This window comes from Rhipicephalus microplus, unplaced genomic scaffold, assembly GCF_043290135.1.
Source record: "Rhipicephalus microplus isolate Deutch F79 unplaced genomic scaffold, USDA_Rmic scaffold_12, whole genome shotgun sequence".
In the NCBI taxonomy this organism is placed as follows: Eukaryota; Metazoa; Arthropoda; class Arachnida; order Ixodida; family Ixodidae; genus Rhipicephalus; species Rhipicephalus microplus.
The window spans coordinates 14,893,653-14,907,625 of NW_027464585.1; the positions used below are offsets into that span (position 1 = coordinate 14,893,653).

Genomic DNA, 13,973 nt, shown 5'->3' on the forward strand with positions numbered 1-13,973 from the left:
CTCACCACCATCAGAACATATCTTCAAAGCTATCAGCGAAAAGAAAAAAAAGCGACACACCGTCCCCGGGTGGGCTCAAACCTCCAACCTTTCAGTTAACAGCCGATTGCGCTAGCCAATTGCGCCACGGAGACAGTCGCGCTCCACTCTTACCACCGTCTGAACATTTCTTAAGAGCTATCAGCCCAAAGAAAAAGAAGCGCCGCACCACCCCCTGGTGGGCTCAAATATCCAACCTTTCGATTAACAGCCGATCGCGTTAGCCAATGGCGCCACGGAGACAGTCGTGATCCACTCTCACCACCATCAAAACATATCTTCAAAGCCATAAGCGCAAAGAAAAAAAGCGACACACCGTCCTCGGGTGGGCTCGAAAGTCCAACCTTTCGGTTAGTAGCCGATCGCGCTAGCCAATTGCGCCACGGAGACTGTCGTGCTCCACTCTCACCACCATCAGAACATATCTTCAAAGCTATCAGCGCAAAGAAAAAAAAGCGACGCACCGTCCTCGGGTGGGCTCGAAACTCCAACCTTTCGGTTAGTAGCCGATCGCGCTGGCCAATTGCGTCACGGAGACAGTCCTGCTCCACTCTCAACACCTTCAGAACATATCTTCAAAGCTCCAGCCCAAAGGAACAAAAGCGCCGCACCACTACCGGGTGGGCTCGAAACTCCAAGCTTTCGGTTAACAGCCGATCGCGCTAGCCAAGTGCGCCACGGAGACAGTCCTGCTCCGCTCTCACCACTATCAGAACACATCTTTAAAGCTATCAGCCCAAAGAAACAAAAAGCGCCGCACCACCACCGGGTGGGCTCGAAACTCCAAGCTCTCGGTTAACAGCCGATCACACTAGCCAATTGCGCCACGGAGACAGTCCTGCTCCACTCTCACCACCATCAGAACATATCTTCAAGCTATCAGCCCAAAGAAAAAAAAAGCGCCGCACCATTACCGGGTGGGCTCGAAACTCCAAGCTTTCGGTTAACAGCCGATCGCGCTAGCCAATTGCGCCACGGAGACAGTCCTGCTCCACTCTCACCACCATCAGAACATATCTTCAAAGCTATCAGCCCCCAAAGAAAAAAAAAGCGCCGCACCACCACCGGGTGGGCTCGAACCTCCAACTTTTCGGTTAACTGCAGATCGCGCTAGCCAATTGCGCCACGGAGAAAGTCGTGCTCCACTCTTACCACCGTCAGAACATTTCTTAAGAGCTATCAGCCCAAAGAAAAAGAAGCGCCACACCTCCACCGGGTGGGCTCGAAACTCCAAGCTCTCGGTTAACAGCCGATCGCACTAGCCAATTGCGCCACGGAGACAGTCCTGCTCCGCTCTCACCACCATCAGGACTAATCTTTAAAGCTATCAGCCCAAAGAAACAAAAAGCGCCGCAACACCACCGGGTGGGCTCGAACCTCCAACCTTTCGGTTAACAGCCGATCGCGCTCGCCAATTGCGCCACTGAGACAGTCCTGCTCCACTCTCACCACCATCAGAACATATCTTCAAAGCTATCAGCCTAAAGAAAAAAAGCAACACACCACTCCCGAGAGGGCTCGAACCTCCACTTTTTCAGTTAACAGCCGATGGCGATAGCCAATTGCGCCACGGAGACAGTTGTGCTCCAATCTCACCACCGTCAGAACATGTTTCCAAAGCTATCAGTGCAAAGAAAAAAGCTACACACTACTCGCGGGAGGGCTCGAACCTCCAACCTTTCGGTTAACAGCCGATAGCGCTAGCGAATTGCGCCACAGAGACAGTCCTGCTATACTCTCACCACCATCAGAACAGATCTTCAAATCTATCAGCCCAAAGAAAAAAAAAGCGCCGCACCACCACCGGGTGGGCTCGAACCTCCAACCTTTCGGTTAACAGCCGATCGCGCTAGCCAATTGCGCCACGGAGACAGTCGTGCTCCACTCTCACCACCATCAGAACATATCTTCAAAGCTATCAGCGCAAAGAAAAAAGCAACACGCCACTCCCGGGAGGGCTCGAACCTCCAACCTTTCGGTTAACAGCCGACTGCGCTAACCAATTGCGCCACGGAGACAGTGCTGCTCCACTCTCACCACCATCAGAACATATCTTCAAAGCTATCAGCCCAAAGAAAAAAAAAGCGCCGCACCACCACCGGGTGGGCTCGAACTTCCAAACTTTCGGTTAACAGCCGATCGCTCTAGCCAAGTGCGCCACGGAGACAGTCCTGCTGCACTCTCACCACCATCAGATTATATCTTCAAAGCTATCAGCCTAAAGAAAAAAAGCAACACACCACTCCCGAGAGGGCTTGAACCTCCAACCTTTCAGTTAACAGCCGATCGCGATAGCCAATTGCGCCACGGAGACAGTCGTGCTCCAATCTCACCACCGTCAGAACATGCTTCCAAAGCTATCAGTGCAAAGAAAAAAGCTACACACTACTCGTGGGAGGGCTCGAACCTCCAACCTTTCGGTTAACAGCCGATCGCGCTAGCAAATTGCGCAACGGAGACAGTCCTGCTCCACTCTCACCACCATCAGAACATATCTTCAAAGCTATCAGCCCAAAGAAAAAAAAGCGCCGCACCACCACCGGGTGGGCTCGAACCTCCAACTTTTCGGTTAACTGCCGATCGCACTAGCCAATTGCGCCACGGAGACAGTCGTGCTCCACTCTAACCACCGTCAGAAAATTTCTTCAGAGCTATCAGCCTAAAGAAAAAAAGCAACACACCACTATCGAGAGGGCTCGAACCTCCAACCTTTCAGTTAACAGCCAATCGCGATAGCCAATTGCGCCACGGAGACAGTCGTGCTCCAATCTCACCACCGTCAGAACATGTTTCCAAAGCTATCAGTGCAAAGAAAAAAGCTACACACTACTCGCGGGAGGGCTCAAACCTCCAACCTTTCGGTTAACAGCCGATCGCGCTAGCCAATTGCGCCACGGAGACAGTCCTGCTCCACTCTCACCCCCATCAGAACATATCTTCAAAGCTATCAGCCCAAAGAAAAAAAAAGCGCCGCACCACCACCGGGTGGGCTCGAACTTCCAACCTTTCGGTTAACAGCCGATCGCTCTAGCCAATTGCGCCACGGAGACAGTCCTGCTGCACTCTCACCACCATCAGGTTAAATCTTCAAAGCTATCAGCCTAAAGAAAAAAAGCAACACACCACTCCCGAGAGGGCTCGAACCTCCACTTTTTCAGTCAACAGCCGATGGCGATAGCCAATTGCGCCACGGAGACAGTCGTGCTCTAATCTCACCACCGTCAGAACATGTCTGCAAAGCTATCAGCGCAAAAAAAAAGCAACACACCACTCCCGGGAGGGCTCGAACCACCAACCTTTCGGTTAACAGCCGATTGCGCTAGCAAATTGCGCCACGGAGACAGTCGTGCTCCACTCTCACCACCATCAGAACATATCTTCAAAGCTATCAGCGCAAAGAAAAAAGCAACACACCACTCCCGGGTGGGCTCGAACCTCCAACCTTTCGGTTAACAGCCGATTGCGCTAACCAATTGCGCCACGGAGACAGTCCTGCTCCACTCTCACCATTATCAGAACATATCTTCAAAGCTATCAGCCCAAAGAAAAAAAAAGCGCCGCACCACCACCGGGTAGGCTCGAACTTCCAAACTTTCGGTTAACAGCCGATCGCTCTAGCCAAGTGCGCCACGGAGACAGTCCTGCTGCACTCTCACCACCATCAGATTATATCTTCAAAGCTATCAGCCTAAAGAAAAAAAGCAACACACCACTCCCGAGAGGGCTTGAACCTCCAACCTTTCAGTTAACAGCCGATCGCGATAGCCAATTGCGCCACGGAGACAGTCGTGCTCCAGTCTCACCACCGTCAGAACATGTTTCCAAAGCTATCAGTGCAAAGAAAAAAGCTACACACTACTCGTGGGAGGGCACGAACCTCCAACCTTTCGGTTAACAGCCGATCGCGCTAGCGAATTGCGCAACGGAGATAGTCCTGCTCCACTCTCACCACCATCAGAACATATCTTCAAAGCTATCAGCGCTAAGAAAAAAGCAACACACCACTCCCGGGTGGGCTCGAACCTCCAACCTTTCGGTTAACAGCCGATTGCGCTAACCAATTGCGCCACGGAGACAGTCCTGCTCCACTCTCACCACCATCAGAACATATCTTCAAAGCTATCAGCCCAAAGAAAAAAAAAGCGCCGCACCACCACCGGGTGGGCTCGAACTTCCAAACTTTCGGTTAACAGCCGATCGCTCTAGCCAAGTGCGCCACGGAGACAGTCCTGCTGCACTCTCACCACCATCAGATTATATCTTCAAAGCTATCAGCCTAAAGAAAAAAAGCAACACACCACTCCCGAGAGGGCTTGAACCTCCAACCTTTCAGTTAACAGCCGATCGCGATAGCCAATTGCGCCACGGAGACAGTCGTGCTCCAATCTCACCACCGTCAGAACATGTTTCCAAAGCTATCAGTGCAAAGAAAAAAGCTACACACTACTCGTGGGAGGGCACGAACCTCCAACCTTTCGGTTAACAGCCGATCGCGCCAGCAAATTGCGCCACGGAGACAGTCCTGCTCCACTCTCACCACCATCAGAACATATCTTCAAAGCTATCAGCTCAAAGAAAAAAAATGCACCGCACCACCACCGGGTGGGCTCGAACCTCCAACTTTTCGGTTAACTGCCGATCGCACTAGCCAATTGCGCCACGGAGACAGTCGTGCTCCACTCTTACCACCGTCAGAACATTTCTTCAGAGCTATCAGCCTAAAGAAAAAAAGCAACACACCACTATCGAGAGGGCTCGAACCTCCAACCTTTCAGTTAACAGCCGATCGCGATAGCCAATTGCGCCACGGAGACAGTCGTGCTTCAATCTCACCACCGTCAGAACATGTTTCCAAAGCTATCAGTGCAAAGAAAAAAGCTACACACTAGTCGCGGGAGGGCTCAAACCTCCAACCTTTCGGTTAACAGCCGATCGCGCTAGCAAATTGCGCCACGGAGACAGTCCTGCTATACTCTCACCACCATCAGAACATATCTTCAAAGCTATCAGCCCAAAGAAAAAAAAGCGCCGCATCACCACCGGGTGGGCTCGAACCTCCCACTTTTTGGTTAACTGCCGATCGCACTAGCCAATTGCGCCACGGAGACAGTCGTGCTCCACTCTTACGACCGTCAGAACATTTCTTCAGAGCTATCAGCCCAAAGAAAAAGAAGTGCCGCACCACCACCGGGTGGGCTCGAACCTGCAACCTTTCGGTCAATAGCAGATCGCGCTAGCCAATTGCGCCACGGAGACAGTCGTGCTCCACTCTCACCACCATCAGAACATATCTTCAAAGCTATCAGCGAAAAGAAAAAAAAGCGACACACCGTCCCCGGGTGGGCTCAAACCTCCAACCTTTCAGTTAACAGCCAATTGCGCCACGGAGACAGTCGCGCTCCACTCTTACCACCGTCTGAACATTTCTTAAGAGCTATCAGCCCAAAGAAAAAGAAGCGCCGCACCACCCCCTGGTGGGCTCAAATATCCAACCTTTCGATTAACAGCCGATCGCGTTAGCCAATGGCGCCACGGAGACAGTCGTGCTCCACTCTCACCACCATCAAAACATATCTTCAAAGCTATAAGCGCAAAGAAAAAAAAGCGACACACCTTCCTCGGGTGGGCTCGAACCTCCAACCTTTCGGTTAACAGCCGATTGCGCTAACCAATTGCGCCACGGAGACAGTCCTGCTCCACTCTCACCATTATCAGAACATATCTTCAAAGCTATCAGCCCAAAGAAAAAAAAAGCGCCGCACCACCACCGGGTAGGCTCGAACTTCCAAACTTTCGGTTAACAGCCGATCGCTCTAGCCAAGTGCGCCACGGAGACAGTCCTGCTGCACTCTCACCACCATCAGATTATATCTTCAAAGCTATCAGCCTAAAGAAAAAAAGCAACACACCACTCCCGAGAGGGCTTGAACCTCCAACCTTTCAGTTAACAGCCGATCGCGATAGCCAATTGCGCCACGGAGACAGTCGTGCTCCAGTCTCACCACCGTCAGAACATGTTTCCAAAGCTATCAGTGCAAAGAAAAAAGCTACACACTACTCGTGGGAGGGCACGAACCTCCAACCTTTCGGTTAACAGCCGATCGCGCTAGCGAATTGCGCAACGGAGATAGTCCTGCTCCACTCTCACCACCATCAGAACATATCTTCAAAGCTATCAGCGCTAAGAAAAAAGCAACACACCACTCCCGGGTGGGCTCGAACCTCCAACCTTTCGGTTAACAGCCGATTGCGCTAACCAATTGCGCCACGGAGACAGTCCTGCTCCACTCTCACCACCATCAGAACATATCTTCAAAGCTATCAGCCCAAAGAAAAAAAAAGCGCCGCACCACCACCGGGTGGGCTCGAACTTCCAAACTTTCGGTTAACAGCCGATCGCTCTAGCCAAGTGCGCCACGGAGACAGTCCTGCTGCACTCTCACCACCATCAGATTATATCTTCAAAGCTATCAGCCTAAAGAAAAAAAGCAACACACCACTCCCGAGAGGGCTTGAACCTCCAACCTTTCAGTTAACAGCCGATCGCGATAGCCAATTGCGCCACGGAGACAGTCGTGCTCCAATCTCACCACCGTCAGAACATGTTTCCAAAGCTATCAGTGCAAAGAAAAAAGCTACACACTACTCGTGGGAGGGCACGAACCTCCAACCTTTCGGTTAACAGCCGATCGCGCCAGCAAATTGCGCCACGGAGACAGTCCTGCTCCACTCTCACCACCATCAGAACATATCTTCAAAGCTATCAGCTCAAAGAAAAAAATGCACCGCACCACCACCGGGTGGGCTCGAACCTCCAACTTTTCGGTTAACTGCCGATCGCACTAGCCAATTGCGCCACGGAGACAGTCGTGCTCCACTCTTACCACCGTCAGAACATTTCTTCAGAGCTATCAGCCTAAAGAAAAAAAGCAACACACCACTATCGAGAGGGCTCGAACCTCCAACCTTTCAGTTAACAGCCGATCGCGATAGCCAATTGCGCCACGGAGACAGTCGTGCTTCAATCTCACCACCGTCAGAACATGTTTCCAAAGCTATCAGTGCAAAGAAAAAAGCTACACACTAGTCGCGGGAGGGCTCAAACCTCCAACCTTTCGGTTAACAGCCGATCGCGCTAGCAAATTGCGCCACGGAGACAGTCCTGCTATACTCTCACCACCATCAGAACATATCTTCAAAGCTATCAGCCCAAAGAAAAAAAAGCGCCGCATCACCACCGGGTGGGCTCGAACCTCCCACTTTTTGGTTAACTGCCGATCGCACTAGCCAATTGCGCCACGGAGACAGTCGTGCTCCACTCTTACGACCGTCAGAACATTTCTTCAGAGCTATCAGCCCAAAGAAAAAGAAGTGCCGCACCACCACCGGGTGGGCTCGAACCTGCAACCTTTCGGTCAATAGCAGATCGCGCTAGCCAATTGCGCCACGGAGACAGTCGTGCTCCACTCTCACCACCATCAGAACATATCTTCAAAGCTATCAGCGAAAAGAAAAAAAAGCGACACACCGTCCCCGGGTGGGCTCAAACCTCCAACCTTTCAGTTAACAGCCAATTGCGCCACGGAGACAGTCGCGCTCCACTCTTACCACCGTCTGAACATTTCTTAAGAGCTATCAGCCCAAAGAAAAAGAAGCGCCGCACCACCCCCTGGTGGGCTCAAATATCCAACCTTTCGATTAACAGCCGATCGCGTTAGCCAATGGCGCCACGGAGACAGTCGTGCTCCACTCTCACCACCATCAAAACATATCTTCAAAGCTATAAGCGCAAAGAAAAAAAAGCGACACACCTTCCTCGGGTGGGCTCGAAAGTCCAACCTTTCGGTTAGTAGCCGATCGCGCTAGCCAATTGCGCCACGGAGACTGTCGTGCTCCACTCTCACCACCATCAGAACATATCTTCAAAGCTATCAGCGCAAAGAAAAAAAAGCGACGCACCGTCCTCGGGTGGGCTCGAAACTCCAACCTTTCGGTTAGTAGCCGATCGCGCTGGCCAATTGCGTCACGGAGACAGTCCTGCTTTACTCTCAACACCTTCAGAACATATCTTCAAAGCTCCAGCCCAAAGGAACAAAAGCGCCGCACCACTACCGGGTGGGCTCGAAACTCCAAGCTCTCGGTTAACAGCCGATCGCACTAGCCAATTGCGCCACGGAGACAGTCCTGCTCCACTCTCACCACCATCAGAACATATCTTCAAGCTATCAGCCCAAAGAAAAAAAAGCGCCGCACCATTACCTGGTGGGCTCGAAACTCCAAGCTTTCGGTTAACAGCCGATTGCGCTAGCCAATTGCGCCACGGAGACAGTCCTGCTCCACTCTCACCACCATCAGAACATATCTTCAAAGCTATCAGCCCCCAAAGAAAAAAAAAGCGCCGCACCACCACCGGGTGGGCTCGAACCTCCAACTTTTCGGTTAACTGCAGATCGCGCTAGCCAATTGCGCCACGGAGAAAGTCGTGCTCCACTCTTACCACCGTCAGAACATTTCTTAAGAGCTATCAGCCCAAAGAAAAAGAAGCGCCACACCTCCACCGGGTGGGCTCGAAACTCCAAGCTCTCGGTTAACAGCCGATCGCACTAGCCAATTGCGCCACGGAGACAGTCTTGCTCCGCTCTCACCACCATCAGGACACATCTTTAAAGCTATCAGCCCAAAGAAACAAAAAGCGCCGCAACACCACCGGGTGGGCTCGAACCTCCAACCTTTCGGTTAACAGCCGATCGCGCTCGCCAATTGCGCCACTGAGACAGTCCTGCTCCACTCTCACCACCATCAGAACATATCTTCAAAGCTATCAGCCTAAAGAAAAAAAGCAACACACCACTCCCGAGAGGGCTCGAACCTCCACTTTTTCAGTTAACAGCCGATGGCGATAGCCAATTGCGCCACGGAGACAGTTGTGCTCCAATCTCACCACCGTCAGAACATGTTTCCAAAGCTATCAGTGCAAAGAAAAAAGCTACACACTACTCGCGGGAGGGCTCGAACCTCCAACCTTCCGGTTAACAGCCGATAGCGCTAGCAAATTGCGCCACAGAGACAGTCCTGCTATACTCTCACCACCATCAGAACATATCTTCAAAGCTATCAGCCCAAAGAAAAAAAAGTGCCGCACCACCACCGGGTGGGCTCGAACCTCCAACCTTTCGGTTAACAGCCGATCGCGCTAGCCAATTGCGCCACGGAGACAGTCGTGCTCCACTCTCACCACCATCAGAACATATCTTCAAAGCTATCAGCGCAAAGAAAAAAGCAACACGCCACTCCCGGGAGGGCTCGAACCTCCAACCTTTCGGTTAACAGCCGATTGCGCTAACCAATTGCGCCACGGAGACAGTCCTGCTCCACTCTCACCACCATCAGAACATATCTTCAAAGCTATCAGCCCAAAGAAAAAAAAGCGCCGCACCACCACCGGGTGGGCTCGAACCTCCAACCTTTCGGTTATCAGCCGATCGCGCTAGCCAATTGCGCCACGGAGACAGTCGTGCTCCACTCTCACCACCATCAGAAGATATCTTCAAAGCTATCAGCGCAAAGAAAAAAGCAACACGCCACTCCCGGGAGGGCTCGAACCTCCAACCTTTCGGTTAACAGCCGATTGCGCTAACCAATTGCGCCACGGAGACAGTCCTGTTCCACTCTCACCACCATCAGAACATATCTTCAAAGCTATCAGCCCAAAGAAAAAAAAAGCGCCGCACCACCACCACCGGGTGGGCTCGAACCTCCAACCTTTCGGCTAACAGCCGATCGCGCTAGCCAATTGCGCCACGGAGACTGTCGTGCTCCACTCTCACCACCATCAGAGAATATCTTAAAGCTATCAGCGCAAAGAAAAAAGCAACACGCCACTCCCGGGAGGGCTCGAAACTCCAAGTTTTCGGTTGACAACCGAACGTGCTAGCCGATTGCGCCGCGGAGACAGTCGTGCTCCAATCTCACCACCGTCAGAACATGTTTCCAAAGCTATCAGTGCAAAGAAAAAAGCTACACACTACTCGTGGGAGGGCACGAACCTCCAACCTTTCGGTTAACAGCCAATCGCGCTAGCAAATTGCGCCACGGAGACAGTCCTGCTCCACTCTCACCACCATCAGAACATATCTTCAAAGCTATCAGCTCAAAGAAAAAAAATGCGCCGCACCACCACTGGGTGGGCTCGAACCTCCAACTTTTCGGTTAACTGCCGATCGCACTAGCCAATTGCGCCACGGAGACAGTCGTGCTCCACTCTTACCACCGTCAGAACATTTCTTCAGAGCTATCAGCCTAAAGAAAAAAAGCAACACACCACTATCGAGAGGGCTCGAACCTCCAACCTTTCAGTTAACAGCCGATCGCGATAGCCAATTGCGCCACGGAGACAGTCGTGCTCCAATCTCACCACCGTCAGAACATGTTTCCAAAGCTATCAGTGCAAAGAAAAAAGCTACACACTACTCGCGGGAGGGCTCAAACCTCCAACCTTTCGGTTAACAGCCGATCGCGCTAGCAAATTGCGCCACGGAGACAGTCCTGCTATACTCTCACCACCATCAGAACATATCTTCAAAGCTATCAGCCCAAAGAAAAAAAAGCGCCGCATCACCACCGGGTGGGCTCGAACCTCCCACTTTTCGGTTAACTGCCGATCGCACTAGCCAATTGCGCCACGGAGACAGTCGTGCTCCACTCTTACGACCGTCAGAACATTTCTTCAGAGCTATCAGCCCAAAGAAAAAGAAGTGCCGCACCACCACCGGGTGGGCTCGAACCTGCAACCTTTCGGTCAACAGGAGATCGCGCTAGCCAATTGCGCCACGGAGACAGTCGTGCTCCACTCTCACCACCATCAGAACATATCTTCAAAGCTATCAGCGAAAAGAAAAAAAAGCGACACACCGTCCACGGGTGGGCTCAAACCTCCAACCTTTCAGTTAACAGCCAATTGCGCCATGGAGACAGTCGCGCTCCACTCTTACCACCGTCTGAACATTTCTTAAGAGCTATCAGCCCAAAGAAAAAGAAGCGCCGCACCACCCCCTGGTGGGCTCAAATATCCAACCTTTCGATTAACAGCCGATCGCGTTAGCCAATGGCGCCACGGAGACAGTCGTGCTCCACTCTCACCACCATCAAAACATATCTTCAAAGCTATAAGCGCAAAGAAAAAAAAGCGACACACCGTCCTCGGGTGGGCTCGAAAGTCCAACCTTTCGGTTAGTAGCCGATCGCACTAGCCAATTGCGCCACGGAGACTGTCGTGCTCCACTCTCACCACCATCAGAACATATCTTCAAAGCTATCAGCGCAAAGAAAAAAAAGCGACGCACCGTCCTCGGGTGGGCTCGAAACTCCAATCTTTCGGTTAGTAGCCGATCGCGCTGGCCAATTGCGTCACGGAGACAGTCCTGCTCCACTCTCAACACCTTCAGAACATATCTTCAAAGCTCCAGCCCAAAGGAACAAAAGCGCCGCACCACTACCGGGTGGGCTCGAAACTCCAAGCTTTCGGTTAACTGCTGATCGCGCTAGCCAAGTGCGCCACGGAGACAGTCCTGCTCCGCTCTCACCACCATCAGAACACATCTTTAAAGCTATCAGCCCAAAGAAACAAAAAGCGCCGCACCACCACCGGGTGGGCTCGAAACTCCAAGCTCTCGGTTAACAGCCGATCGCACTAGCCAATTGCGCCACGGAGACAGTCCTGCTCCACTCTCACCACCATCAGAACATATCTTCAAGCTATCAGCCCAAAGAAAAAAAAGCGCCGCACCATTACCGGGTGGGCTCGAAACTCCAAGCTTTCGGTTAACAGCCGATCGCGCTAGCCAATTGCGCCACGGAGACAGTCCTGCTCCACTCTCACCACCATCAGAACATATCTTCAAAGCTGTCAGCCCCCAAAGAAAAAAAAAGCGCCGCACCACCACCGGGTGGGCTCGAAACTCCAACCTTTCGGTTAGTAGCCGATCGCGCTGGCCAATTGCGTCACGGAGACAGTCCTGCTCCACTCTCAACACCTTCAGAACATATCTTCAAAGCTCCAGCCCAAAGGAACAAAAGCGCCGCACCACTACCGGGTGGGCTCGAAACTCCAAGCTCTCGGTTAACAGCCGATCGCACTAGCCAATTGCGCCACGGAGACAGTCCTGCTCCACTCTCACCACCATCAGAACATATCTTCAAGCTATCAGCCCAAAGAAAAAAAAGCGCCGCACCATTACCTGGTGGGCTCGAAACTCCAAGCTTTCGGTTAACAGCCGATTGCGCTAGCCAATTGCGCCACGGAGACAGTCCTGCTATACTCTCACCACCATCAGAACATATCTTCAAAGCTATCAGCCCCCAAAGAAAAAAAAAAGCGCCGCACCACCACCGGGTGGGCTCGAACCTCCAACTTTTCGGTTAACTGCAGATCGCGCTAGCCAATTGCGCCACGGAGAAAGTCGTGCTCCACTCTTACCACCGTCAGAACATTTCTTAAGAGCTATCAGCCCAAAGAAAAAGAAGCGCCACACCTCCACCGGGTGGGCTCGAAACTCCAAGCTCTCGGTTAACAGCCGATCGCACTAGCCAATTGCGCCACGGAGACAGTCTTGCTCCGCTCTCACCACCATCAGGACACATCTTTAAAGCTATCAGCCCAAAGAAACAAAAAGCGCCGCAACACCACCGGGTGGGATCGAACCTCCAACCTTTCGGTTAACAGCCGATCGCGCTCGCCAATTGCGCCACTGAGACAGTCCTGCTCCACTCTCACCACCATCAGAACATATCTTCAAAGCTATCAGCCTAAAGAAAAAAAGCAACACACCACTCCCGAGAGGGCTCGAACCTCCACTTTTTCAGTTAACAGCCGATGGCGATAGCCAATTGCGCCACGGAGACAGTTGTGCTCCAATCTCACCACCGTCAGAACATGTTTCCAAAGCTATCAGTGCAAAGAAAAAAGCTACACACTACTCGCGGGAGGGCTCGAACCTCCAACCTTCCGGTTAACAGCCGATAGCGCTAGCAAATTGCGCCACAGAGACAGTCCTGCTATACTCTCACCACCATCAGAACATATCTTCAAAGCTATCAGCCCAAAGAAAAAAAAGCGCCGCACCACCACCGGGTGGGCTCGAACCTCCAACCTTTCGGTTAACAGCCGATCGCGCTAGCCAATTGCGCCACGGAGACAGTCGTGCTCCACTCTCACCACCATCAGAACATATCTTCAAAGCTATCAGCGCAAAGAAAAAAGCAACACGCCACTCCCGGGAGGGCTCGAACCTCCAACCTTTCGGTTAACAGCCGATTGCGCTAACCAATTGCGCCACGGAGACAGTCCTGCTCCACTCTCACCACCATCAGAACATATCTTCAAAGCTATCAGCCCAAAGAAAAAAAAGCGCCGCACCACCACCGGGTGGGCTCGAACCTCCAACCTTTCGGTTAACAGCCGATCGCGCTAGCCAATTGCGCCACGGAGACAGTCGTGCTCCACTCTCACCACCATCAGAAGATATCTTCAAAGCTATCAGCGCAAAGAAAAAAGCAACACGCCACTCCCGGGAGGGCTCGAACCTCCAACCTTTCGGTTAACAGCCGATTGCGCTAACCAATTGCGCCACGGAGAAAGTCCTGTTCCACTCTCACCACCATCAGAACATATCTTCAAAGCTATCAGCCCAAAGAAAAAAAAAGCGCCGCACCACCACCACCGGGTGGGCTCGAACCTCCAACCTTTCGGCTAACAGCCGATCGCGCTAGCCAATTGCGCCACGGAGACTGTCGTGCTCCACTCTCACCACCATCAGAGAATATCTTAAAGCTATCAGCGCAAAGAAAAAAGCAACACGCCACTCCCGGGAGGGCTCGAAACTCCAAGTTTTCGGTTGACAACCGAACGTGCTAGCCGATTGCGCCGCGGAGACAGT

The 13,973-nt window shown here is 52.2% G+C and overlaps 2 non-coding genes across 2 annotated transcripts; both read right to left on the reverse strand.

Annotated features, from left to right (window-relative positions):
- Nucleotides 1–1,983: 1,983 nt before the first annotated feature.
- On the reverse strand, nt 1,984–2,060 carry TRNAN-GUU (transfer RNA asparagine (anticodon GUU)). The gene has a single exon. It is a non-coding gene; the product is annotated as a tRNA-Asn (tRNA).
- An 11,539-nt stretch (nt 2,061–13,599) lies between these two features.
- TRNAN-GUU (transfer RNA asparagine (anticodon GUU)) lies at nt 13,600–13,676 on the reverse strand. Its single transcript has one exon. It is a non-coding gene; the product is annotated as a tRNA-Asn (tRNA).
- Nucleotides 13,677–13,973: the final 297 nt, after the last annotated feature.